The sequence below is a fragment of the Lagenorhynchus albirostris genome, chromosome 12, assembly GCF_949774975.1.
Source record: "Lagenorhynchus albirostris chromosome 12, mLagAlb1.1, whole genome shotgun sequence".
Taxonomy (NCBI): domain Eukaryota; kingdom Metazoa; phylum Chordata; class Mammalia; order Artiodactyla; family Delphinidae; genus Lagenorhynchus; species Lagenorhynchus albirostris.
Genome location: NC_083106.1, coordinates 71283063 through 71309387, shown reverse-complemented (window position 1 = coordinate 71309387; position 26325 = coordinate 71283063). Strand labels below are relative to the sequence as shown.

Genomic DNA, 26325 nt, shown 5'->3' with positions numbered 1-26325 from the left:
TTTTCATCTCAATGCAAGACTTAATCGTTGGTTCACTGTACTCGCTAATCATCCCCCTCCATGGTAACAGGACCAGAACGAGGCTTGGAAGTGCAGTATTTGGGGACACAGCGAAAAGCCCCATTACCAGAATACTGCTGCTACATTGAATAACCAGAGCTCAAGCATTTCAGGCAGCCACTGGGTTTTGTTGTTTTATTTCCAGTGATATGAAAATAAAACCGATCATCATAAACCAGCACACCAATCCGGAGTCTGAGCTAGGCAGTACAGAAGCAGAGGCTAAAGGTTACCGCATTTCACACAGAAACCTTTTCAACTCCGCATACGGCCCCCATGTGGGACATTTTATTTCTTTTGAGACTTCTATTTAAACTCAACCATTCAGACTTTCCAAAAACAACGTGAGTTATGTGCATTTCACTAGTGCTACTGCCTTCTAAATAATGAATGCCTTTCTCAGGGAGGATGAAGAAGGTAGAGAAAAGAGGTAGACAGTAGCAAGAAGGGGAACCATGACATTCGCAAGTACTGTGTGATCTCAGGAAACCTCATCAGAGGGGCTGAAACGCACCTCATCTAAAGCTTTGTCCTGTCATCCCTCAGAAAGGCTCAACCTGCTTCCTGTACCAGCAGCTTCTCCCTGGCTAATGCTGTGTCTCCTGACCATCAGGCACATGTGTTCAGACTAACTGACGGTGGACTTTCTTCCTGGGGCACGGACAAACTGTCTCTAGGACACCAGGCTTCTCTGCTAACTCTGTGGTCTTATCAACCTACCTTTTTTCTTTTTTTTTTTAATTGAAGTATAGATGATGTACAATATTATGAAAGTTGCAGGTGTACAATATACTGACTCACAATTTTTAAAGGCTATATCCCATTTATAGTTATTATAAAATATTGGCTATATTCCCTGTGTTGTAAATATATCCGTGTAGCTTATTTTATACAGACTAGTTTGTACCTGTTAATCCCCTCCCCCTATATCACCCCTCCCCCCACTGGTAACCACTAGTTTGTTCTCTATATCTGTGAGTCTGCCTCGTTTTTGTTATATTCACCATGTTGTTGTATTTTTACCTGTCTTTAAAGGGATGTGCTCTGAAGTTCTGGGAAGGGCTAGAACCCATTCTTTGGCTCCAATTCAGAGTTACTCATTTCGTACAGTCCTTCCTCCCCGCCCCCCCAAAACGCACTAAAAAGCTTTCCTCTGTCCTTTTTCTCCCCCTTACTTTCTTCTTGCTCAGAGCAATCCTATTTCATTTTTCACAGAATATGATTTTCTGTGTTCGCTTTATCATTTTTACCCCCTCAGTGTCATTAATGACCTTCGAGTTATTAATAACCTCCAGTTATTCTATGGTTTTTCCTTCCACCTTCATCCTTATTTTGCCCCCATTTCAGAGCTGAAGGACAACTGTACAACGAGTAAACTTTAAAGTTGTGTCACGGTTCCCCTAGGGACAGTCTCCTTCCTTGCGCTATTAAGTTTGAAAATGGCTTTTTAGAAAAAAATCAAGGTTTTTGTCACAGAGCAGGTGCAATCATTACAATGTGAAATTAGTCCTTTTTCCAGTGAAAGTGGTGCAATACTTTACTTGTAACTGCACAAAGGGATTTAGGAAATGGAATATAAAAAAAACCTATCAAGAGCTTTAGAGGGTTATGTGCAAAGTTATATGATATTTTGTTCATGCAATATAGACAATAAAGCCATGCCGCTGTGGAATGCCAAAGTTTTGCTTTCTGGATTCACCAATGCGAAATCAGTTCATTTAAACTTTGGAGAATGACCTGCTTTTCATTCATGCACACATCCATGTCGTCTCTGTTCCCCATGTTCACTGGGCTCCTCCAATGTGCCAGGCAGGGTGATGAATTTTAAAAAAGCAAAAGAACAAAAAGAAATCTTTTTTATCCTGAAAAGCATGTCGATGGTTATCCCCTATTCTAGGCAAGCCGCTCACTTCAAAAATTATCTCATAAATTGTATGTACTTGCAGAAAATGAGGCGGCACGGTAATAATAAACCTGCCTGCAGGCAGATTCACTGAGGCAGATGTGGTTTTACAGCACTCTGTAAAACCCATGACTGTTTCACTAGTTAATAACTGGCAGCCCAGTGGGCTTGGACCACAGTGGGAGAAAGGCAACCAGGCCTTGCTCTGTGGTTTGCTGCTTGTCTGGCTTTGACTTAGCCTCTCTGAGCCTCAGTTTCCTCCTGTGAAAAACAGGACCAGCTGCACCAGTTTCCAAAGAGTGGTTCTTACGATTGACTGAGATAAAATCCACAAGGCTTCTATTACTGTGCCTGTCGCAAAGTCGATGCTCCATACATTACAGTTTTAGCAGCATCATTACGACTGGAGTTTACAGCAGGGCAGACATGACAGCCCTAAATCAAGGCATTCTTTTTTTCTCAGAAGGAGAATGACAGGGCTAATTTCAAGGAGGCAGAGAAGACAGGTTGAAAATTAGGGTCTCCCTCGTCCTAGCCCCGCCCCACTTCTCTGAGTTGGGCACCTACGTACCCCAATTACTCATTATCTCTACGAATGCCCTTCTGCATCAGCACCCCAGTCACTGACCCGTCCCTTTCACCACGATCTTTTCCTCTATCTAGCCCAAACTTATTGAGAGATAGCTTAACTCAGGGAAGTAGCTGACCACTTTAAATGAGCCAAAGAAAAGGAAGAGGGGGCTTCGCCGGTGGCGCAGTGGTTGAGAGTCCGCCTGCCGATGCAGGGGACGCGGGTTCGTGCCCCGGTCCGGGAAGATCCCACATGCCGCGGAGCGGCTTCGCAACGGGAGGGGCCACAACAGTGAGAGGCCCGCGTACAGCAAAAAAAAAAAAAAAAAAAAAAGGGAAGAAAATAAATCAATTTTCTTTTTGTTTGTGATGGAGATGACAGAAGAGGTAAAGAAGGACACAGAGATAACTGGACTAAAAAATAAAATAAAATAAGGGACTTAATGATCCAAACTTAACAACAGAAACTGATGCTTGCTTGCATGTGTTCGCCTCAATCTGGCTCACAGAGTTATAGAACACTAGAGCTGGAAGAGATCTCAAAAATCATTCAGTCAAACCCCATCCTTTTAGAGCTAAAGAAACTGAGGCCCAAAGAAGTCTTATAAGATGTGTTGAAGGCAACTCAGCTCATCGCTGCAGACCTACAACTAGACTAGGTTTCTTACAGTTTCATTCCAAACAGGATTTCAAATGATTTGGGTGTAGTGTGTTTAGGTGGTTGAGGTTATCCTATTTTGTCTCTGTTTGTTGCTATTGTCTTCACTTAGCATGAAAAAGATGCAGTCTGACTGGGTAAGTCTGGACTGGTGGGATTTACTTTAAGTGCCCAGTGATGGTGCTGGAGTGGTCCGTGAATGCCCTGACATTGCAGGCAGAATTATACGTGGATGGACATTTTTCTAGGAATAGGGTAAGAAGCTTTAACACGCTCTCAAAGGTGCCAGCGAGCAAAACAAAGTTAAGCGAGTGGACTGGGCAGAGAAGAGAGTGGTGAGCCCAGTGTTTCCAGGCTCTGCAGGTAGGGTGCTTCCAGTGCGGACCTGGGGGGTGCGGGAGGGGTAGGGAGAAGCTGGCTGGCAGAGCAGACTCCGCCGTCCACCTTGGCATCAAGCAGTGTGGCTTTACCTCCTACCTTCTTTCGAAATTCACGTTCTGCTCAGTTTGCTGAAAGAAAGCCTTCTGCTGCTGGGAGGAGGGAGACTGAAAACCACTGTTACAGCACGCCTATAAAATCTCAGCGAAGGTGTGAGTTCCTGTCCATGATAATTTACAGCATTCTGCCAAGAGCGCCCCTTCTCCTGACTGTCTCTGTTGCTGTTCTTTTACTCTCATGTTTAACAATCAAGATGATAGATACCTCTTGCCTTCTCAACATCTTCATGAGTTCCTGCCGGTGGCAAGAAAATAAGGGCCAGGCATCTCAAGTGGCTAGAAAAAAAAGAGCCTGAGTCCACCTTTTCTCATTCTGAGAGGATAATGGAAATTACTTTTTCTGTTTCTCTGGCATCTCACAGGCTGATCTGCGTCCCAAAGGCCTAGGTGCTGCTATAGATGCATCAGAATCCCTGAGGGATTGTCCACCTTTTTCTTTTTTTATCACCAGAGAAATGCTCTCCCCTCCATTTTTCTCAGACAATAAAGAGTTGAGGGCATATATTTACAAACAAGAAGTTTTAAGTTTTATAGCATGTTCATTAACTTGAATTATGGATGGGGAAAAATGAGAGCTAGTAAAAAGCAATAATGTTTAGAAAGCAATATATTTGGTCATTTTCACCCCAAATTAGAACTTCATGCCCCTAAGACACAAGTCTAGATAATGTTGTTTGTGTTGCATTAACCTTAAGCTATAATAGGGCAAGAGCAGATTACAGGAGATCACAACAAAATAGTTATAACATTAGCAGCAGCTAGCAGGAATATTGTGGCAAGCAATCACTCTTAAAGATTCAGTTATAAACACCAGGATCACGGTCTGGGCCTGTGTGAGTTCCTACGATATTCGAGTACAAATATATGACTTCAAAAATAAGTATCATACTGAAAACTGACCACCCGGAAGACGTTTTTATATTTGAGGTTTGATGTTTCTCTTCTTCTGGTTTTACCCCCCGACTTCATGTGTTGATGAAGGTTGGCAGAGCCTGGGGTTGGAGGGGTACTTAGCAATCAGCTGGTTCACTCTCTCTCTCCCATTCTCCCCAAGTCCAACCATTTCTACAACTCCATATGGCCCCTGCCCTAGAATTAGAATTTTTAAAGCTATTCTCTCATTGAATAGCTGGGCAGACACCCAGCAATGTTCCGGGCATTGTGAATTATATCACACAAGTATAAGATGATGTTCCTGTTTTCAAGGAATTTATCATCTCACTGGAAACCTTGGAAGTACATTTAAGCAGCTGTCATACTAAGTGACAGCAGCCAGAGCAGGAAGTGATGAAAACGCAGGAGTTAATCTTATTGTCTTCTGTGGGATCCTTTACAGTACCTAATATCAGGTTTATAACGTGGCTTGTAGAACCGGAGTGGTACAGACAACAGAGCACTGGGCTGGGAGATAAGGGGCCGCGTCTCCGAGAGTAACAGAAGTCGATGTGTAGAATTAGAAACAGAGGGAATAGTCCCAGGGATAAACGTAACAACCGTTTATTCAGCATTTATTTTTTTCCAAGTACTTCTCATATACTCATTGACTTTATAATTACAATACCCATAAAGTAATACTATTAATATATAGATGAAGAGACAGAGGCTAAGGGGGGTCCTATAGTCAGCATGTGGAGGGGTTGAACTTTCACACCACACCTGTCTGATTTCTAAGCCCATGCTTAAAACTGCATCTCGACTCCTAAGTCCTATCATTTCCGAGATTCCGTGTCTTAAATACGTAGTATTTGATATCTTATTTAATTATGAAATACAGCAAAGCTCATAAAGTATTCAGACATTTCTGCAGAAATGTTACTGATATCTAAGCATGTAATGATGTTCTACATTAATAGACCTTAAAGGCTTTTACTGTAGCATCCTTAAGATAACAACAAACCCTCCACAAATCCAAACTTTTTCTGCTGGTTATATGCAGGACTGAACTGCTATGGTTACAAGGTTTTTAAAAGTCACTTTACAAATGAGAAAATGATGGCATCAGGTATTAAGAAACACACCTGAGTTTATGTGATGAAAAAGTTCAAAAGAAGACCAAAGCATCTTCCAGAACAGATTCCTAGTTTAGCTTAGCTGAAGTTCCAGGGAAGCATAAGGTTGGGTGTAACGAGATATAAACCAGTGCACTGTCTTCTTTGCTGCTATGGATTCATTCGTGAAAGAATTATAAGATAGTTTTCACTCTCCTTGACTTCCCTCATGCATAGACAGAGCAGAGAGACCCTAGTGAGCATGACTCTGGACCTTCCTTACTCCCCCTTGAGGCTGGCGCTTCCAGAGGCCAGGGGAGTGGGCAGCCCCACAAGGAGAAAGTAGAATTCTTAAGATGCAAGTCAGGGGAGGGGGTGGGTTAACTTCCAAAGTGGTGGCGACTCCTGCTCTTCATATAGTTCCTGGCTGTACAAGTGTCAGGATCTAGGAGGGCAGATGATTCGAAGGTCAAGGTCCTTAGTGGAGGTCCCAGAGGCAGCAGCACGGGTCTCAATGACTAGCCTGGCACAGAGGGAGTCAAAACCCCAGGGAAACCATTCTTCTGGATTTGGGCAGAGTGTCTTGCCAGGAATCTTTTCCCTTGATTTTCTTGGACTGATAAAGATTGGTTACTTGTAAGAGAATCAGTCGACTGATTACTTTAGGAGAGAGAAAACTTGCCTGAGAAGAACAAGCAGACACTGTAGTTTCAACGTCTATCCCCAAAATGGCAAACAGGAAGCAACGTCTCACACACAAAAGTTCACTATAAACATTCACTATCTGAGAAAAGAGTACTTCAAACATCACCATATGAAATTACTAAGAAAAGTCTCATTTTCCAAGTCTGATTCCTAACATTAAGGCTCAACTGCTAAAAAAACAAGTATATAAATTTTTAAAAAAACATACTCACAGAGAGAACTACTATATATTAACACTATAACCAAATACCACACAGTTGGCTGGAGTCATGGGAGAGAAGTGTTTGGGGATGAATTATGGAACAAAGGGGATCCGCGTCTAGCAACTAATCTCTAAAGTCCTTCGCCAAAGTTTTCCCTTCTTATCCAGGCTGACAGATGCATTTTGGGATTTGATATCCAGAGAATCCTTAGGAGGAATTCTAAGAGTAATTTTTCCCAGAGGAGGCAAAGTAGTTTAGAAGGCAAGGTAAATTGCCTGCAGTACTCCTTTGATAAGCCTCTCTGTTTAGTATGGTAACAGCATGCTGATCTGCAACAACACAATGTAAGATATATTACACATTTTGCTGCCCTTAAAAACAGCAATGCACCAAGCCTAAAAAGATTTCATCAGGCACAATGTAACCTTTGCCTGATGATCCAAAGTCAATATTATGAATTACCTATTAGTTCTGTGGCCTCAGGCAAGTCACGGGAACCTCTAAGCGTAGGTGTCCTCTTTACCGTGTGAATGACAGTACTTCTCTCATAGAATGGTGATGGTGGATTAAATGAGATCAACCCTGTAAGGCACTTCGCACGGAGTCCTTTGCATTCTTAAAAGACTCAAAATGGTAGCTACTGCTACTTTTAACATATTTCCCTGCTTTGGGCTGTGATCTAGAAAATTAGGTTGACCTATGAGTGTAACTTCTCAAGAAGTTACTACATAGGATTTAAAACTTTAAAACATTTATTTGTCTTTTAGGAAAACAAAAGATCGAACTCCCATTTCTTCCAATATGGTAGACTTGATGTCGGAAGAAGCCCTCTCAATATAAAAGACTGAAAATGCTGAATAAATATTTTTTAAATCTTTAAAGCCCACAGCTAAATTGTCAGGAGAATAATTGAACCCTCCGGTGGGAAAAGAATCCTGCACCTCTTGGTAAGCCAGGGCGGAAGAAAGAGTTTCCCAGAGACCTCTGCCTATCCTTGAAGGTCTCGACTAGAGTGGGAGCTTTAACCTGTAGAATTTGGGGGGTCCTAGGACAAGCCTGGGGCCCTGAAAAATAGAAGGTTGGATCAGAGACGCCGGAGATTCCTGCCCCACCCCACAGTGAACAAATTGGGGGAAAATATCCACGTTCTAGAGGTAGACTGTGGGCGAGGCTACTTGCCTGCCTCGGCCTTGACTCAGAGCCTGGCATGGGGGGTGGGGGAAAGGCACCCCTGAGAAATCCTGATCACAGGTCCATGCTAGAGCGTTAGAATTCACCCTGTTTGGGATTAGAATTCACCCTGTTTACGGGGCCTCCCAAATAATCCTCTCTGCAGGAACATACTTTCCACCCGGGCCTCAAAGAACTCCCACAGATAAAGTTCCAAGGAGAGCGCGAGCTTGCCAGTACAGTTACCCGATACGTGAGCAGCTGAGCAGAAACAAGGTGCAGAGCCAGACCCACAAAGCTGTAGGGATTTTAATTATGGAAGAACATATAATAAGTACGTTTAAAGAAATAAAAGAAGTACCAAAAGTATGCCTAGGGAACATGAGACTTTCAAAACTTCGGGAAGATCAGAAAAAGAAACAAACCATTTCTGGAAATGCAAAATATAAAAATTGACATCAGAAATTTAATGGATAAGGCAAAACATGAGATGGGACATCGCTGAAGAAAGATTAGTGATTAAGACTAAATAATAGGGCTTCCCTGGTGGCGCAGTGGTTACGAATCCACCTGCCAATACGGGGACACAGGTTCGAGCCCTGGTCTGGGAAGATCCCACATGCCACGGGGCAACTAAGCCCATGTGCCACAACTACTGAGCCTGTGCTCTAGAGCCCGTGAGCCACAACTACTGAGCCCATATTCCTAGAGCCCGTGCTCCACAACAAGAGACGCCACCTCAATGAGAAGCCCACGCACCCCAACGAAGAGTAGCCCCTGCTCGCCGCAACTCGAGAAAGCCCGTGCGCAGCAACGAAGACCAACGCAGCCAAAATTAATTAAAAAAAACAACTAAATAATAGTTGTAGCAGGCATAAAAGGTATATTCTGAACAACTTTCACCAAAAGTCTGAAAATGTAGATGAAACAGACAAATCTCGAGAATATAAATTACTGAAAGTGATTAAAGAAGAAATAGAAAGCCTGAATCATCCTAAACCTTTACTTCTGCTGAGTCAGCAGTTAAACATTTTTCTAACTTGGAAAATACCAGGTCCAGCTTTACAAATGAGTTTTACCAAACAGGTAATTTCAATCTTATTATAAAGTCTTCCAGAAACAGAAAAAGAAGAAACTCTCTCTTCAAGTCGTTTTATGGGCCTATCAAAACCTTGACACAAAAACCCCACAAAGACAGTATAAACGAAGAAAAGTACAAGCTTATCTCAACTCTGAATATTAATGCAGACCCTAAACAAAAGATGAGCAAACTACAGATCATGACCAAACTGAGAGTAACTCAAGAGTAAGTTTAACGTTTGAAAATTTCAGGTAATTCACCATATTAACAGAGGAGATGCAGAAAAATATTGTGTGCAGCCGAAGCCTGGAGTCAAATGTAAAAACATAAATTAAGCTTTGTAATGTTCTTTGTAGGCTAATTACACCTTCCCTGCATACCTGGTAATTCACAGTAGGTAAAGCAGTGAAAAGAAGCTGATTTCTTTCTTAAGTAGAAACATGCATATGCAAAAACAGCATATAAAGAAAAGCCAGACCCGGGTGGGGGTGGGGTGGGGTGGGGGAACATACTTAAAAGAAACTAACACACCACGGTAAGGCAGTTATATTCCAATAAAGACTTAAAAAAAAAAGTCCCCAAGACAGCCATCATTAAACACATTTCTCTCTTTATTCAAAACATTTACTGAGCCTCTAACTGTACACTGAGACACTGTACTTGACAAGACGTACAGTAATAAAAGCAAAAAAAGGTACAGACTTTTTCTTGCATAGCTTACCACTACTAATTGATAAAACAGTATATTTTGGTGGAAAAATAAATTGATGTGAACTTTCTGGAGAGTGATTTGGCAAAACGTATCAAAACAACAAATATTAAAAATATTCATAACCCTTTGACTTCAGAAGTGATTAGAGATTCGGCCAAGCCTTATGGACAAGAATTGTTTCTATAGCATAATTAATTTTTTGTACAAAAAGCTGAATTCATTGTTTCTGAAAACTGCTGAGTAACTTTAGTTTGTTTATAGTCTCTAGTACCACAGATTCAAAACATATTTTGAACATGTATTTTGCCTCTCAATCCAACTATATGATCTAAAAAGTGATCAGGCAACTTCTAAACAATTTATTACCATTTATAGAATACGTTAAAAAAAATCCTTGCCCAGCAGGATACTAGCTTTATTTTTTTTTAATTTTTTATTTATTTATTTTTTTGCGGTACGCGGGCCTCTCACTGTTGTGGCCTCTCCTGTTGCAGAGCACGGGCTCCGGACGCTCAGGCTTAGCGGCCATGGCTCATGGGCCCAGCCGCTTCGCGGCATCTTCCCGGACTGGGACACGAACCCATGTCCCCTGCATCGGCAGGCGGACTCTCAACCACTGCGCCACCAGGGAAGTCCCCGAGCTTTATTTTTAAAATTGCTGAATCTTTGCATAAATCTTTAAAAAGACAAACATATTTCATTTTATTCTGTGTTTTAAAAAATGCCGTCACTTGTTTCTTTTAAAAATTTTTCATCCATTTAAAAATGTTTTGAAGTTCAACTGTTCAATTTAAGGTAGAAATTTCATAGTATTTAAATTAAACCATACCCTTGTCTTGACTGAACCTAAGAACTCTGCTGGAGTCCTTGTTGGCCTCTTGGTCATGCTTTTCCTAAGACATGGAATCTCATCTTTACTGGTCATCACCTGCTATGTCTAAATGAGCCCATGGAGAATGTGTCCCATTCAGGTATGCTGTGGCTGGACATGACCCTGCAGACCTATATTGCCCACTGTTATTAACAGCAATGAGCTGACAATCTGTAATCTGCCTTATACAACGTTCAAATAGAGACATCCCCCAGACATGGTCCTCCATTTCAATGCTGGCCTCAAGTAGTCTGGTATGCCACCAGTATGAACTGGTAAAAATTCTAGTGATACCTGTCCCTCCCCCCGACCCCCAAGCTATGTCTGTGGCACCTGTTAAGGTCGGTGGAAACATTGCTGATGAACTTTGGATTGAAGATGTACACATAACAGAGAACGCCAGCTAATACCCTTGGCTCAGCATTAATGTTACTGACTTGTATGGTCTCCCCATTCTTGGCTCTGATGACATCTCCTGGCTTGAAGGCTTAGGCTTGAGGTTACGTTCACCAAGAGGGCCAGACCTATTACATTAAGTGGCAAGCTGAGCTTGTGGCAGTCACGATGGCTGAAAACACAGCAGCTCCTCCCATGTCAGCCCTCAGGAAGTTGATGTTTGCAGACACCTTGATAAGATTACCACCAGGGTCAAAGGACATCCCCTTCCCAAAAATACGAGTGGCACTTTACTTGCATTGAGGCTGCCTCTGTAGTGAATCTGCAAGAAGACCAGATGTTCATTACGTCATTTGGCCACACTTTAAAAAGATCCAATTTCTGGGTCTTCAGTTCAAGACTTAGGTGTGATCTAGACCTGAGCTTTTACTCTTAGAACTTTAAGATTCTTCTCCATTATTTCTGCAAATATGGTAGGTATCATCTCATAGGCTGGTGTCCCCATCAAATAGGAGGCCAAGTTCTGCCCAGAAGCAAATAGGACTCCTTTCTACCAGACCTGAGATTCCCCACTTCCACGTAGCTAAGCAAAGACAAGAGTTTTGTCTTTCTGCTTCAGCTCCGCACATTCGTATAGACCAAGATATGCCTCTCGGGCTTCCCTGGTGGCACAGTGGTTGAGAGTCCACCTGCCAATGCAGGGGACACGGGTTCGTACCCCGGTCTGGGAAGATCCCACATGCCGCAGAGCGGCTGGGCCCGTGAGCCATGGCCGCTGAGCCTGCGCGTCCGGGGCCTGTGCTCCGCAACGGGAGAGGCCACAACAGTGAGAGGCCCGCGTACCGCAAAAAAAAAAAAAAAAAAAAAAGATATGCCTCTCCCACTGCTGGGCAACCCCATGGATACTCCTCCACAGATGAGATCTCTCTGTCATGAAGCTTCCTGCGCTCTGCTGGAGTAGCAACACTGGATTTTTTTACCTTCATTCTGGTTTTCCTGGTCATTTGTTCTATCTGCCTTTTTACCCAGGATAACAGGATGGTGGAGAAGTCAGGACGCAGGCCATAAAAGGTTTGTGCTTTGCCTGCCTTCGGAGGTGGTTCAGAATGACCAAATTTCTCTTGATATTTCAGAAATCAGTTTATCACGATTATCTCCTGTCCATGTAAACTGTGAAGCAACTTCTTTTCCTTTGGCACAGATTCCTCAAACAAGGCCCTTTGTTATGGCTGTGGTAGGGAGACCCTAGTCCCAAAGATGCTTTATGCCCATGCCCAGATAGGGACTCTGTTTATCATCTTAAAAACTGGAAACAGCCTCAGACTTCATACAGATAGTCATACAAATGAATATTATTTGTATGTCATTAAATATTATGTTTGCAAATCACATTAATGGCCAGGGAAACTGTTCCCCAAAATAAAACATTAAGGGAAAAAAGCAAAATCAACACTATTCATGATTGAATATCATACAGGCATCACAAATCATGTTTCAAAGTGATGGAAGACAACAGCATAATTGTTAAAAGTCACAGACTCTGGAGTGAGATCTGAGTGTGAATCCCGTCTCTATCACTATTACGAGCTTTGTGAACTTTTAAAATCTGTGATTCAGTTTGCTCATGTGACAAAGGTAGATAATGACAGTACTTATATTAGGGACTCTTGAAAAGATTCAGTGAGTTAATATGTATAAAGTGCTTACAAGAGTGATACCACATTGTAAATGCTCAATAAATATAAGCTATTCTTATTAAATGATATAAGAAACTATTAATGACATAAATGAAGAAAGCAGGATTTAACATTATGTACAGTATGATTCTAGTTTTGTAAAACTAACTGCCTTCTCTTTTCATCACCGAAACCCCCCCCGCCGCAGTTCTCCCCTGCGTGTATGCAGAGAAAACTCCAGAAGGCAAGACACTTAAATGCTAACGCTGAAGGATATGATTCAGGAACTTTTTTTTCCTTTTAGACTTTTTCATTTTAAAATTTCCAACAAGCACTATATAGTTCTTTTAAAATTAGAGAGAAATGTTTTTTTTTTTTTTTTAAAGGACTCCCATTTCTTCTTGTTGGGCCACGGTACTCTGCCTCAGTGCTAGTGTGCTCTTTTTTTTTTTTTTCCCGCAGAGATCCAATTTAGGGACATAACTTTCAGGTTAGTAGATAAGAGAAGGATGAGTAGAGGAAAACATATCAAAAATACCAGAATGATGTCTAAAGGAGAATATATCAGAAAGGAAAAATTGGCGTGTGCCCACGTCATGGAGGAGAAAAGTAATTTCCATATTTCCATGTAGAGAAATGCGTCAGCTAGTGATGACACTCATGATAAAAGTTAGCACGAGGCTGGGGATAAGGAAAATGAGTTTTTCCCCCATCTAGGTTGATTTGCTTAGGTTTTGTGTTCACAGCCTACCAAAGTCAAGATGTCCCATATATTACATAGGGACAAAAATTTGAATGATAAGGTTAAGTGACACAGATATGTCTGAAAACAAAGCCTACTTCTTTAGAAAATAAAATATATGATTTGAAGAAGGAATAATACACCGAAGTCACCTTTCTTTTAATTTGAATATATTTTTGTCTTTATGAATCAATCTACTGTAACAAAAATGTCCCTGGAGTGCTATCATATTTTCTGCCTGCCCAGCATCTTTTGGACATCCTTGAAATGTTTGAGGAATTTCTTTCCTTATTGGCCCTACTTCCCTAGGTCAGAAGCCAAAAAACTTGTTCCCCCAGACTCCTAAGAAGCTTAAAGGAGGAAATCCCAGCTTGCAATACCCAAGCCCTTTCTCAGAATTTTCAGTCCATTTCACTGTGACTTGTCAACCTGAATGTAGAAATGGAGTGGGATCCATGTAAAAAGTGAAAAAGAATGCAACGTTTGGTCAGATGCTAAACTGGATCCTGGGAGCCACACATACGAATGACTTTCTTTTTAAGCCAATTGCCATCAACCACAAAAAACCAAAACAAGTCTTCAAATCTGTCATGGACATCTAAAAACATTATTAATGATGTTACATGTATCATAAAAACCAGAGGAACAAGAAATAATCTGAATTTTTAATAATACAGTTCAACTACATCCTGATTTCTGTAATCAGCTCTATACTGCAAATTACCACTTCATCATAGTAAATTTGCAAATGTATGGGGAAGCTTAAAAAGATCTTTTAACACCTGTTTTAGGGACACCAATCACCTTATACAATCACCTCTGCACATTTAGAAAACAAGATTCATTGACCAAGTCTGCTTAAATTTTAAAACATGAACGCATTCAGTGATAATTTTATTTTGCAGAGCAGAAAGAAGCACAGGGGAGCTTCTAAATGTTGGCTCTCATTATACTTCCAATTATTTCAGATCATGCATAAAGCAATTTCCCCTCTGACAAAATACTGGATAAAGATATCCAAAGGAATCCAAATAGCAGCAGTCTTTGTACATATGGTAAATTATCTTCTTGGGGGGGAAAAGCTGTAAGTTAGGTGATGCAATATGAATTTGATTTTCTTGTGGAAACACTATTATAACAAAGGCTTGAGTCACTAAATCTATTCCAACTTTAAATATATGACTACAAACACTGTATTTAATCAACTCTTCTGTAATATTTCAAACATGATTCTAAAAAACCAATACGGCAACCAAAATAATAAGATCATGCCAAGTATGATTCCTGATTGAGTTCATGAGAAAAATCAGAGGTTAAAGACATAAATCTTTCTTTGGGTAAAGGTAAGGTATCCATTTAGCCCACAACCCAATGAACGCTTTCTTAACAACTTTCTTACTTCTTAGGCATGGCTTTTCAATAGCCATGTTTGTCCTGCATACCCTGGGCCCTAATTCTATCCAATGTAATAAACACTGACCTACTAGAATTGTCTGTTGCATCATGAAACTAAGATTATTTGGGGGGAAAGGGTCACTTCAATGCTTTTAGAGAAAATGTCATTTTTGCTAAGCTTCTTTTATAATTCAAGGACTAGATAAGGGCTTTCTATAAATAAAACACAGAAGATTTCTGATTTTCTTAAGATTCCAGTTCCTCAACGCCACCATCTATACTTTGAACCTTAATGTTAAGTCATGGATGTCTTTAAGATGAAGATAACCAACATTTACTTCTTCAGTATTTTCTATCCATCCTTCCAACCCTCAAAGTGTGCATTTATACCATCAACAAGCTTAAAAGCTTTGAAATAAATGATGCCCGCACTCAAAAAACAATTAATTATTGTGTATATATCAAAACTTTCCACCTCAACCTTAAGTCTTATATGTTATCTTACATATTATAGTAATAAAGTAAACTATAATCAGTGTGATGACTTCTTTTTTATTTTATTTTCTTTGGAAGTACAGTTAATTCACAATGTTGTGTTAGTTTCTGGTGCAAAGCAAAGTGATTCAGCTTTACATACATATATGTATATATATATATTTTCATATTCTTTTCCATTATAGTTTATTACATGATATTGAATATAGTTCCCTGTGCTATACAGTAGGACCCTGTTGTTTATCTATTTTATATATAGTAGGTTGTATCTGTTAATCCCAAACTCCTAATTTATCCCTCCCTCTCCCCTTTCCCCTTTGGTAACCATAAGTTTGTTTTCTATGTCTGTGAGTCTGTTTCTGTTTTGTAAATAAGTTCATTTGTATCATATTTTAGATTCCACATATAAGTGATATCATATGATATTTGTCTTTCTCTGACATACTTCACTTAGTATGATAATCGCTAGGTCCATTCATGTTGCTGCAAATGGCATTATTTCATTCTTTTTAATGGCTCAGTGATATTCCATTGTATATATGTATCACATATTCATTATCCATTCATCTGTCGATGGACATTTAGGTTGCTTCCATATCTTCCCTATTGTAAATAGTGCTGCTATGAACACTGGGGTGCATGTATATTTTCGAATTATGGTTTTGTCCAGATATATGACCTGGAGTGGGGTTGCTGGATCATACGGTGGTTCTACTTTTAGTTTTTTAAGGAATCTCCATACTGTTCTCCATAGTGGCTGCACCAATTTACATTCCCACCAACAGTGTATGAGGGTTTGCTTTTCTCCACACCCTCTCCAGCATTTGTTATTTGTAGACTACTTAATGATGGCCATTCTGACCAGTATGAGGTGATACCTCATAGTAGTTTTGGTTTGCATTTCTCTAATAATTAGCGATGTTGAGCATCTTTTCATATGCTTACTGGCCGTCTGTATGTCTTCTTTGGAGAAATGTCTATTTAGATCTTCTGCCCACTTTTTGATTGGGTTGTTTGTTTTTTTGTTATTGAGTTGTATGAGCTGTTTGTGTATTTTGCAAACTAAGCCCTTGTCAGTATGTGAGGACTTCTTAAATTGTATCCCTGCTACCTCCTGGCCCAAACCCTCAGATGCAGTCTGGCTTCCCTCTAACACCTCTCTTCCCTACATGGTACCAGGATGTTCCCTTTCTTAGGGCTCAAAAGATAAGCCTTAGTCAAGCCTCCCACTTTGCATAGAATACCTTTTTTTCATTTTTTGGTATGCCACTCATTATTTTCAAACTTTTTTATCTTCAAATAATTTTAGACTCAGAGAAAAGTTGCAAAAAAAAGTACAGAGTGTTCCCATATGCCCCTAACCAGCTTCCCCTAATATTAACATCTTCCATAACCACAGGACAACTACCAAAACCAGGAAATTAATATGTGTACAATATTTACTAAGTAAACTACAGACCTTATTCAACTTCATCAGTTTTCATTTGTTGCATTTAGATCCCTAATCCATTCGCAGTTTATTCTTATGTGTGTGGTGTGAGATATGGATCAAATTTACCTTTTTCCAAATAGCAACCCCGTTGTTCACAACAGCATTATTCATAATAGCCAAAAAATAGAAGCATCCAAAGTAACCATAAACTGATGAATGGGTGAATTAACATGTGATATATCCACACAACGGAGTATTCCTCAGCAATAAAAAGCAAGGAAGCACTGATACATGCTACAACATGAATGAAGCTTCAAAACATTATGTGAAGTGAAAGAGGCCTGTCACAAAGACCATGATGTCATCATTAAAAAAATCCTGCAATTTCAATATATATGTCCCTTTCAGGAGTTGTTTAATAAGAGAATTTATGAATATCCAGGTATAAGGGCCTTCCTCTTTTTTGTTTTTGTTAGAACACTGTGACTTTTAGCATTCAAGGGTGTCCTTTTTCATATTTAATGCTCTGGGGCTTACATTCTATGTTGTCTGATATCAGGATCACTACCACTTCTTTTTCTTTCCATTTATAGAGTACACTTTTGTCCATCCTTCATTTTTAGAATATCTATTGTAGCTAGGTCTCTGATATAGAACATATATTTGGGTTTTATATTGTGAACCAAATTGTAAATCTTTTTCTTCTAATAGGTAAATTAAGTCTATTCACATTTATTGTTATACCTGATGTGTTTAGTCATAAATCTATCATATTTTATAACCATAAATTTAAAAAAATTTCCCTGTGTTTCTTTCCCCACAAGAAGGATATACTGATATTTAGGAAAGTTTCTTATTTTTGTTCTAGTGTCTACCTTTGTAATTATTCTTTTTTAAAATTTTATTTATTTAATTTATTTATTTTTGGCTGCATTGGGTCTTTGTTGCTGCGCACAGGCTTTCTCTAGTTGCGGCGAGTGGGGGCTACTCTTTGTTACGGTGTGCAGGCTACTCATTGCGGTGGCTTCTTTTGTTGTGGAGCACAGGCTCCAGGCGCAAGGGCTTCAGTAGTTGTGGCTTGCAGGCTCAGTAGTTGCAGCTTGCGGGCTCTAGAGCGCAGGCTCAGTAGTTGTGGCGCACGGGCTTAGTTGCTCCGCAGCATGTGGGATCTTCCTGGACCAGGGCTCAAACCTGTGTCCCCTGCATTGGCAGGCGGATTCTTAACCACTGCATCACCAGGGAAGCCCTGTAATTATTCTTTTTAAACATCCTTTATTTAACTAGTCACCATCTGGATTATCAGGTTTTGCTTTTGGTAGGAGTATTCTTTATCACCCACTTACTGACTATACAACGAGTTTTTTGTTTTCATTTTTCCCTCTCCCTCTCCTCCCGCCTTTTAGTTACACTATTTCTACTTTGCACAGTATGTAACATTTGTGCATTAGTCTTCTACCATCATTCCTGTCATTGTTCTAGTCTAATACATGCATCTTTATATTTTTAAAGGTCATGATCAGGGCCAGTCCTATGCTGAATTTTTCTCAGCCATTACCAGGGAATCCTCTAGAATAGGGGTCAACATACTTTTTCTATAAAAGACCAAATAGTAGAGACTTGAGGCTTTGTGGACCATATGATCCCCAGTGTACTGCAGCCCTGCCAATATAGCACAAAAGCAGCCACAGATAATATGTAAACAAATGTCCGTGGCTGTGTTCCAACAGAACTTTATTTACAAAAACAAGTGGCAGTCCATGGTTTGCTAACCTTTCTCTAGTACATTCTTCAAGAGGGGTTAAGTGCAGGATTAACTTTGTATGGTCAAAACTGTTTCAGCATTGCCTTAACATCTGAAGGACAGCTTGTTTGGAAATAAAATGATTTACTCACACTTTACTGAGGTGTTTCTTTGGTTTTAGTTTTTAAATGCTGCTCCACTGTTCCTTTGATTTGTAGTGGTTTCGTTGTTGTTTTCTTTTCTTTTCTTTTTTTTTGGCTGCAACATGTAGGATCCTACTTCCCTGACCAGAGATCAAACCCACGCCCTCCGCATTGGGCTGAGTCTTAACCACTGGACCGCCGTTGAAGTCCCTGTAGTTTTTGGTGGTGGTGGTGGGTTTTTTTTTTTCGATGTGTAGATTTTTAAGTCTGATGCTAGTCTAATTCTTTTGCCTTTATAAGTTATTTGACCTTTGGGTCAAGGTTTTAGAAAATCTTTCTAATATCTGTTTTAGTATGATGTGTACCAAAGTTGATCGCTCTAGGTTAACTTGCCCAGGTGCCCAGTGAACCCTCTCAATGTGTAGATTCAGGTCTTTTTCTACTTGTGGGAAGTTTCCACAGGTGTGTGGATTCAGGTTTTTCTATTTCTGGAAAAAAAATTTTAATTATAGTTTTATATATTAGTTCTTTACCATAATTTTTTATTATTTATTTATTTTTGGCTGTGTTGGGTCTTTGTTTCTGTGCGAGGGCTTTCTCTAGTTGTGGCAAGCAGAGGCCACTCTTCACTGCAGTATACGGGCCTCTCACTATCGTGGCCTCTCTTGTTGCGGAGCACAGGCTCCAGATGCGCAGGCTCAGTAGTTGTGGCTCACGGGCCTAGTTGCTCCGCGGCATGTGGGATCTTCCCAGACCAGGGCTCGAACCCATGTCCCCTGCATTGGCAGGCAGATTCTCAACCACTGCACCACCAGAGAAGCCCCCATAAAATTTTTTAATGACTCTGTCTGCCTCTTTCATTCCCAACACTTTCTCTTGGACCTGAAGGATGGCAGAACATACCACCCCAAAATATACCATTTTGGCATAAAGATTATTTTGAGGTAAAGGCACTTGAATAACAGCAAATGCAAGAAAAAACACTCTGACTTTCCTTCTTTTTCTTAAAAGCAGGAGATGAAATTCCCACTTGAAAGATGTCTTCACTGAACCACAAGAAAAGTAACATTTTTATCATCAAGGAATGTTCTTATCATCGAGACTGAAAGAATTCTATACCGTCAGACCTTGTTAAAATAATTATCTTCCTTTAGCTTTTCTACATAATTCAGTTACTTTTCCACAATTGCTTCTCTCTGCTCAACCTACCATCAAAACATGTAGGTTTGCCATTTCTTTGGGTCTTCATTCCTTATGACGGCTCTTGTGCCATGTAAAATTCTTATAAATTTGTATGCTTTTCTCCTGATAATCTGTTTTATGCTACTTTAAACCTCAGGGACAGCCAAAAATCCCTAAGAGGGTAGAGGTAAAAATCTGCCTCCCTTCAGATACTTTTTATGTCATTTTATGTCATCCCTTCTTTATGTCATTCCTTCTTTATGTCATTTTTCATTTTCTTGGTTATTTTCCTATCTTTCTTCAAACCCCTTACTAAATTTTCATTAGAGTATTTTCATTTGGGCACTTGTTAATTAATTCTTCATTTCTGAAATAATTTTGTCTTTTTCTTCCATTTCTTTTCTGAGTTCAATTAAATCCTTTATTTATCCTGGGTTTCGTCCATTTTGCCTTTCTGACTTAGGGTGACTTTTCATATCCTCAATGCTTGTTTGAGAATTTTTAATTGTATTTAGAGTGTGAACTTACAATTTTCTTTTGCATTATGGGGAGAATTTTCCTGAATTGATGTTTGTGATTCTTCATTTTCTGATTTTTTCTTTTTTAAAAAATAAATAAATAAATTTATTTTTGGCTGTGTTGGGTCTTTGTTGCTGCGCGTGGGCTTTCTCTAGTTGCGGCAAGCAGGGGCTACTCTTCGTTGCTGTGCGCAGGCTTCTCATTGCGGTGGCTTCTCTTGTTGTAGAGCACAGGCTTTAGGTGCGCAGGCTTCAGTAGCTGTGGCACAGAGCACAGGCTCAGTAGTTGTGGCTCGCGGGTTCTAGAGCGCAGGCTCAGTAGTTGTGGTGCACGTGCTTAGTTGCTCCACAGCATGTGGGATCTTCCCGGACCAGGGCTCGAACCTGTGTCCCCTGCACTGGCAGGTGGATTCTTAACCACTGCACCACCAGGGAAGTCCCCATTTTCTGATTTTCTGTAAAGCTTCTCTACTGACTTTACTTTCCTTTTGTTCATTTTTATGATACTGAAAAGCTTTATAAATTCCCATTTTAACAGGTGCCCTTTTCTGTCAGCCTAGCAAAGTCCCAAAGCTTTAGTGGGGTTTTCTGTCAGAGTGTTTCGGTGGTGGGAAAGAGGTATCAATCCTCTGTGTGATTCTCTTTTATCTTAGAGAACCCTAAATTTTCCTTTTCTCCTTCATCCTCTAATTTCTAAAAAGTACTTATTTTCTTATTTTGCCTTTTTTTCTCTTCCAGAAGTTATACTTCTGGAAGACTGCTCTATTAAGTGATGCCTACCTTTTAAAATCATGCTTGCCCCTTTAAATCCTGTATGTCTTTAAATGGTGTACCTGGTCCTGTATTGCATCTGGCCCTTTAAATCACATGCACTTTAAAAATCCCCTCCCTAATCTCCGTGCTCTGATCTGCTTGGACATTTTTCTAGCATTTTAAACTTTAGGCTGGATTTAATCTTTCTAGTGGCCATTCCAAATAGCTCTTAGGTACCTTTGCTAGTCTCTCCTGCCCTCTCTGCAGTTTTTTTTAAGTCTGCTTTTGCTCACCAAAAGCCTTGCGGCAGAGTGGAGATGGGGCAGAAGTATATGGAATTGAGTGCTGGAACCTGCTGATTTTTTTTTCTATTTATTCACAGTCACTTTGCAGTTCTGGCACTCTCTGTCTCCAGAATAATGCTAAAGGTGTGGTTCTGTGTAGAATCTTCACAGTTGGGAAGTTGTTTAATGCTTTCACTTTGGGAGACTGATTACTACGTGGCTGCCGTTGTTTTCTGCTATGTAGAAACGTGCAGGGAGCATTTTTAACCTCGGGTGATCAGGGCATGGAGAAAGAGAGGGAGACAAGATAGGCAATTTAAAACATGGCCAGTTAGGGGCTTCCCTGGTGGCGCAGTGGTTGAGAGTACGCCTGCCGATGCAAGGGACGCAGGTTTGTGCCCCGGTCCGGGAAGATCCCACGTGCCGCGGAGCGGCTGGGCCCGTGAGCCATGGCCGCTGAGCCTGCGCGTCCGGAACCTGTGCTCCGCAACGGGAGAGGCCACAGCGGTGAGAGGCCCACGTACCGCAGCAAAAAAAAAAAAAAAAAAAAGAAAGAAAGAAATGGCCAGTTAAAGGAGAAAAGCAGGGCTCTAGCCGACTGTTGCCAAGACTGGGGCAGCAGGAGAAGACGAAACCTTTAATTTTTGTATCCAGAGTCAAACTTAGGCTGGGGCCTCTCTGGCTGGTTCTTAACACCTGATAATGCACAGTTTTGAGGGTTTTTTTGTCGGGGAGGGAAGGACCTAAACAAAATGGTTTATAAAACTGATAAAAAGCATCATCTTCACAGTGAGACTCTCCAAGCCTTCTGCATGATGAGATAAAAGTAATCAACTGAAAGAAGAAATTTAATAAACTCTTAAAATACCCAGAGCAGGTTTAGTTTAAATGGATTTTTTTTTTTTTTTTTTTTTTTTGCGGTACGCGGGCCTCTCACTGTTGTGGCCTCTCCCGTTGCGGAGCACAGGCTCCGGACGCGCAGGCTCAGCGGCCATGGCTCACGGGCTCAGCCTCTCCGCGGCATGTGGGATCTTCCTGGACCGGGGCACGAACCTGTGTCCCCTGCATCGGCAGGCGGACTCTCAACCACTGCGCCACTAGGGAAGCCCTAAGTGGATTTTTTTAAAGCACCTAAATATCAGATAGCAAGCTGTGTTTTGGACACCATCACTGGGTTAAAAAAGAAACAATAAAGTTGAGAAAAAAATGAAAAATCCAGTGAATGGTTGCGCTAGTTCTACTGTCATTAAGCGCAATTTCCTTTCCATTTCACACAAGTCTAAAAGTAAAAACAACGCCACAATCCATTTGCCTGCAGAAACCACTCTGTAATTTGTGACCTGAACCGCTGACAACATTTAGTAGAAAACTAAAAATGTGGGGATATTTCATTCCCTCACCATGCCACTCACCCACCCCAAGAAAAATTTGACTCCAAAGATGTAGAGTAGTGGTAAAATGTGATACTGATTACATTAATTATAAAAATGGCCACACCTTGCCTACATGACTTACAAAGTGCTTTCACATAGGAAGGGTAGTTGTTATTCTCCTTCTATTGATGTAAAAACCAAGGTTAAGTCACAGAGAGCCAAAGATGACACTAAAAGTCCTTGCCTTGAATTCTTCAAATATATGGCAATGGCGGTCAAAATATAAAGTGAGAAACTTCCAAACCATAGCTACACTCAACGAGCTAAGCATCTCCTTGGACCAGAAGAACAAAGCGGGGAGTCAGAGCTGAAGCCAGGGATCTGATGGGGCTGAAGTCAAAGTCAGGCTCCAGGGCGGAGTAATAGCCACGAAAGGAGACCCAAGAAAGTCGCTACTGACACCTCCTGGAGGTTAGGACTCACACGGACTCCACAGCTACAGCAATGGCGAGAGGCCAGGCTGCCTGCTGGTTCAGGGGGTAAGTCTGCAGGAAGCCCAGGAGCAGCACAGAACCCCTCCCCCATTCTGGACTCGGTTCTGGACGAGGCAGGTTGAAGTAGCTACAAAACTACCAGGGAGGTGGGGCAAGCCCGGGGAGCACTAAGGGGAGAAACTTACACAACGTGAGAACTTAAACAACGCGAGCTTGCAAACCAACATTCTAAAACACACGAAGAAACGGAACCCTGAATTACGCCACAAAATGCACAACTAGAAGATCAGGCGACTCCAGACAAAATTAAAAGAACAGAACAAATGAAAAAGACTTAAAAGCGGGTATATTTAATAGCCTCAGAAAGATTTTTAAAACTTGGTATCATCTAAAGAGAACAGATTGATAATTGCCAGAGGCAGGGAATGGGAGGGGCATGGGGGGGGCAAAATGGGTGACGGGGTCACAAGGCACAAATTTCCAGTTATAAAATGTCCTGAGGGGCTTCCCTGGTGGCGCAGTGGATGAGAGTCCGCCTGCCGATGCAGGGGACACGGGTTCGTGCCCCGGTCTGGAAAGATCCTACATGCCGCGGAGCGGCTGGGCCCGTGAGCCATGGCCACTGAGCCTGCGCGTCCGGAGCCTGTGCTCCACAGCGGGAGAGGCCAGAACAATGAGAGACCCGCGTACCGCAAAAAAAAAACCAGAAAAAAATGTCCTGAGGATGTAAGGGACAGCATGGTGACTACAGTTCATAATACTGTATTATATACTTGAAAATTGCTACGAGAGTGGATCTTAAAAGTCTTTGTCACAAGAAAAATAATTTGTAACTGTGTGTGGTGATAGATGTTAATTACACTTATTGTGGTGATCATTTCGCAATATATACAAATATTGAATCACTACACTGTACATCTGAAACTAACATAACATTATATTCAATTATACCTCAATTTAAAAAACTTGATGCCTTGGAAATGAAAAAAATATCCATTGAACTAAAAACTCAATAGTTGGGATACACACCAGAATGAGTGAACTGGACAATCTAGTAGTGAGGAATTTATCCCTAATGTGCACACGTGCGCATGCACACACACAAAAGAACATTTAAGAGATAAGCAGAATAGACTGAAAGACTCCAATATAAGTCTAATAGGAGGTCAACAGAGGAAATGGGGGTGGGGGAGATAATGGAGATTTCATATATAATAGCTAGTGATTTTCCAGAACTAAGTTAAAGACAGGAGTCCTCAGGTGGAGTAGTCTCAGAATACTAAATAGAACACATTTTTAAAAATCCACACCTAGACATCACTGTAAAGCTAGAGTACATCAAGCATAAAGATAGACTCTTCCAGACCAGTAGGAGAAAAGAGATGGATTCCATCTGCAGAGCAACAGCAAATAATGTTATAATAGCTGTCTTCTCAAAAGAACGAGAGGGCAGAAGGCAATGAGTGACAGATCTTCAAACTGAAAAGGTGTGCAGAATTCTATACCTAGCTGAGCCATCATTCAAGAACAAAATGAAGACATTTCAGAAGGAAATTCTGTGAAAGGAATACTAAAGGATACGGAATGTCGGGAAAGAAAACAAAAAGTATGACACTGATATGTATATATGCAATGAATCTTAAAATATTTAAAATCAACCACTAATTTATTTGTTTTTAAGTGAAGCAAAGACAGTAGACCATAACAATGTGGCAGATGTGAGGTACAGGGAAGGAATGTGCTTAACAGGTAGCTAAAATATGGTAAGGTACTTGCCTGTTTGAAAAAGGTAAAGATATTGAACCACTTTGTTTTTCCTACAACGCTTTATATATTTAAACATTCTAAGAGCAACCACTAAAAGAAGAAACCTGCAAGCTATTGTTTCCAAGCCAGCAGAGGAAATTTTTTAGAAAGGGATGAAAAACCTATCAAGACAACAAGGAATTAAGAAATAAGGAAAAAAGAATAAGGGATCAAGTGTGACAATGAAAAAACACACACGTACACCCAACTGTATTACTAATCACAATAAAGTAAGTAGATTTAACTCCCCTATTTAAAATAAAAATACCAAGAGCCACGTCTTCTGTTTGCAGTGCTCTGATTTCTGTGAAAATTATTAGTGTATTTGGGGGACTTAGTGCTGAAACGCAGCTGATGGTTCAAATGGACAATATCTGAAATGTTTATGGCCTTTACAAATGGGTTTCAAGCTGAAGGTAAATGAGAAGGAAACAGTAAGACCAACGGAAACAGTCAGAAACATTGGGACTAGAGACAAAATGTAGCTGTTTATAAAGAACATCAATCAGCTCTAAAGAGACAAGAAAAGGCACCAGTACTTAAACATTACTTGGCTAATTGTTGACTTCATTTTAGTCTGTTCTGTTATTACGGCTTCGGACAACATACCAGACATCCTCTTGTATGCTACAGATGTATCAAACCACCTTAAATTACTGCAAGCTAACTGCTGATGCTAACTGCGTGAAGCCCAGGCTGAACTACAGAAATACTCTCCCTGCTGTCCCAACGTCATCGCTACTCTGGGACCTTCATTCCCAACTTGTAACCTAGAAGGAAGCAACGTGCTGATCTCTAAGGGGAATGCCAGCCTTAGGCTGGATGCTAGCCTTTCCTCTTTAGACTAACTTAATCCACAAGCACTCACACTTCTGTGAATCCTTCAACTCCTGACACTAGCATCAGTGGATTCCTGAGCCGGAGGGATGAGAAACCTGGGGTCTCGGCAGGCAAGTGACTTGTGCCCAGATGTACCTGTTGCAGGGACAGAAGCCAAGACCAGAACCCAGATCTGTCCCCCACCTCCACGCCAGGGCTTTTCCACGCTACGTCGTACGTCAGGTCTACGAGAGCGAGGACCGAAAGGATAATGAAGTAACTCCATTCTCGTTCCTCACAGCTGCCCTGGCCTGGTCCTCCACACCTTCTCTGTTCTAAATCTTCTCTCTGCTGAGCAATCCGTGGTTCCTGGGTGGGCTCACGAGATGTTCTCAGCAGAGGCTCAGGACGGTGTCCCTTCCAATCCACCATTCCCTTGAGGGCTGGCATCCCTCCCAGGCTGCCCTTTCCCCTTCGAGCCAGAAAAGCTCCTTCAAACACACGGAAGAAGCCAGTGCAGTCATTTCAATCTTGATGCAACTTTGTTTCTAAAAGCAGACATGTAGCTTTAGTTGCCTCTTCAAGGAAACAAGACCAGGTAGCCACTTGGCTAAACACAGCCATGCTCAGTGTGGGAAAGAATCAAGTCCCTTTGTTG

General features: G+C 41.0%; 1 protein-coding gene and 1 pseudogene across 2 annotated transcripts in view; both read right to left on the bottom strand.

The window, feature by feature from the left end:
* Positions 1–26325, bottom strand: part of UBE3D (ubiquitin protein ligase E3D) — a 153765-nt gene that overhangs the window by 20288 nt on the left and 107152 nt on the right. The gene's annotated exons all lie outside the window — the stretch shown is intronic.
* On the bottom strand, positions 45–26117 carry LOC132530896 (cytosol aminopeptidase-like; annotated as a pseudogene).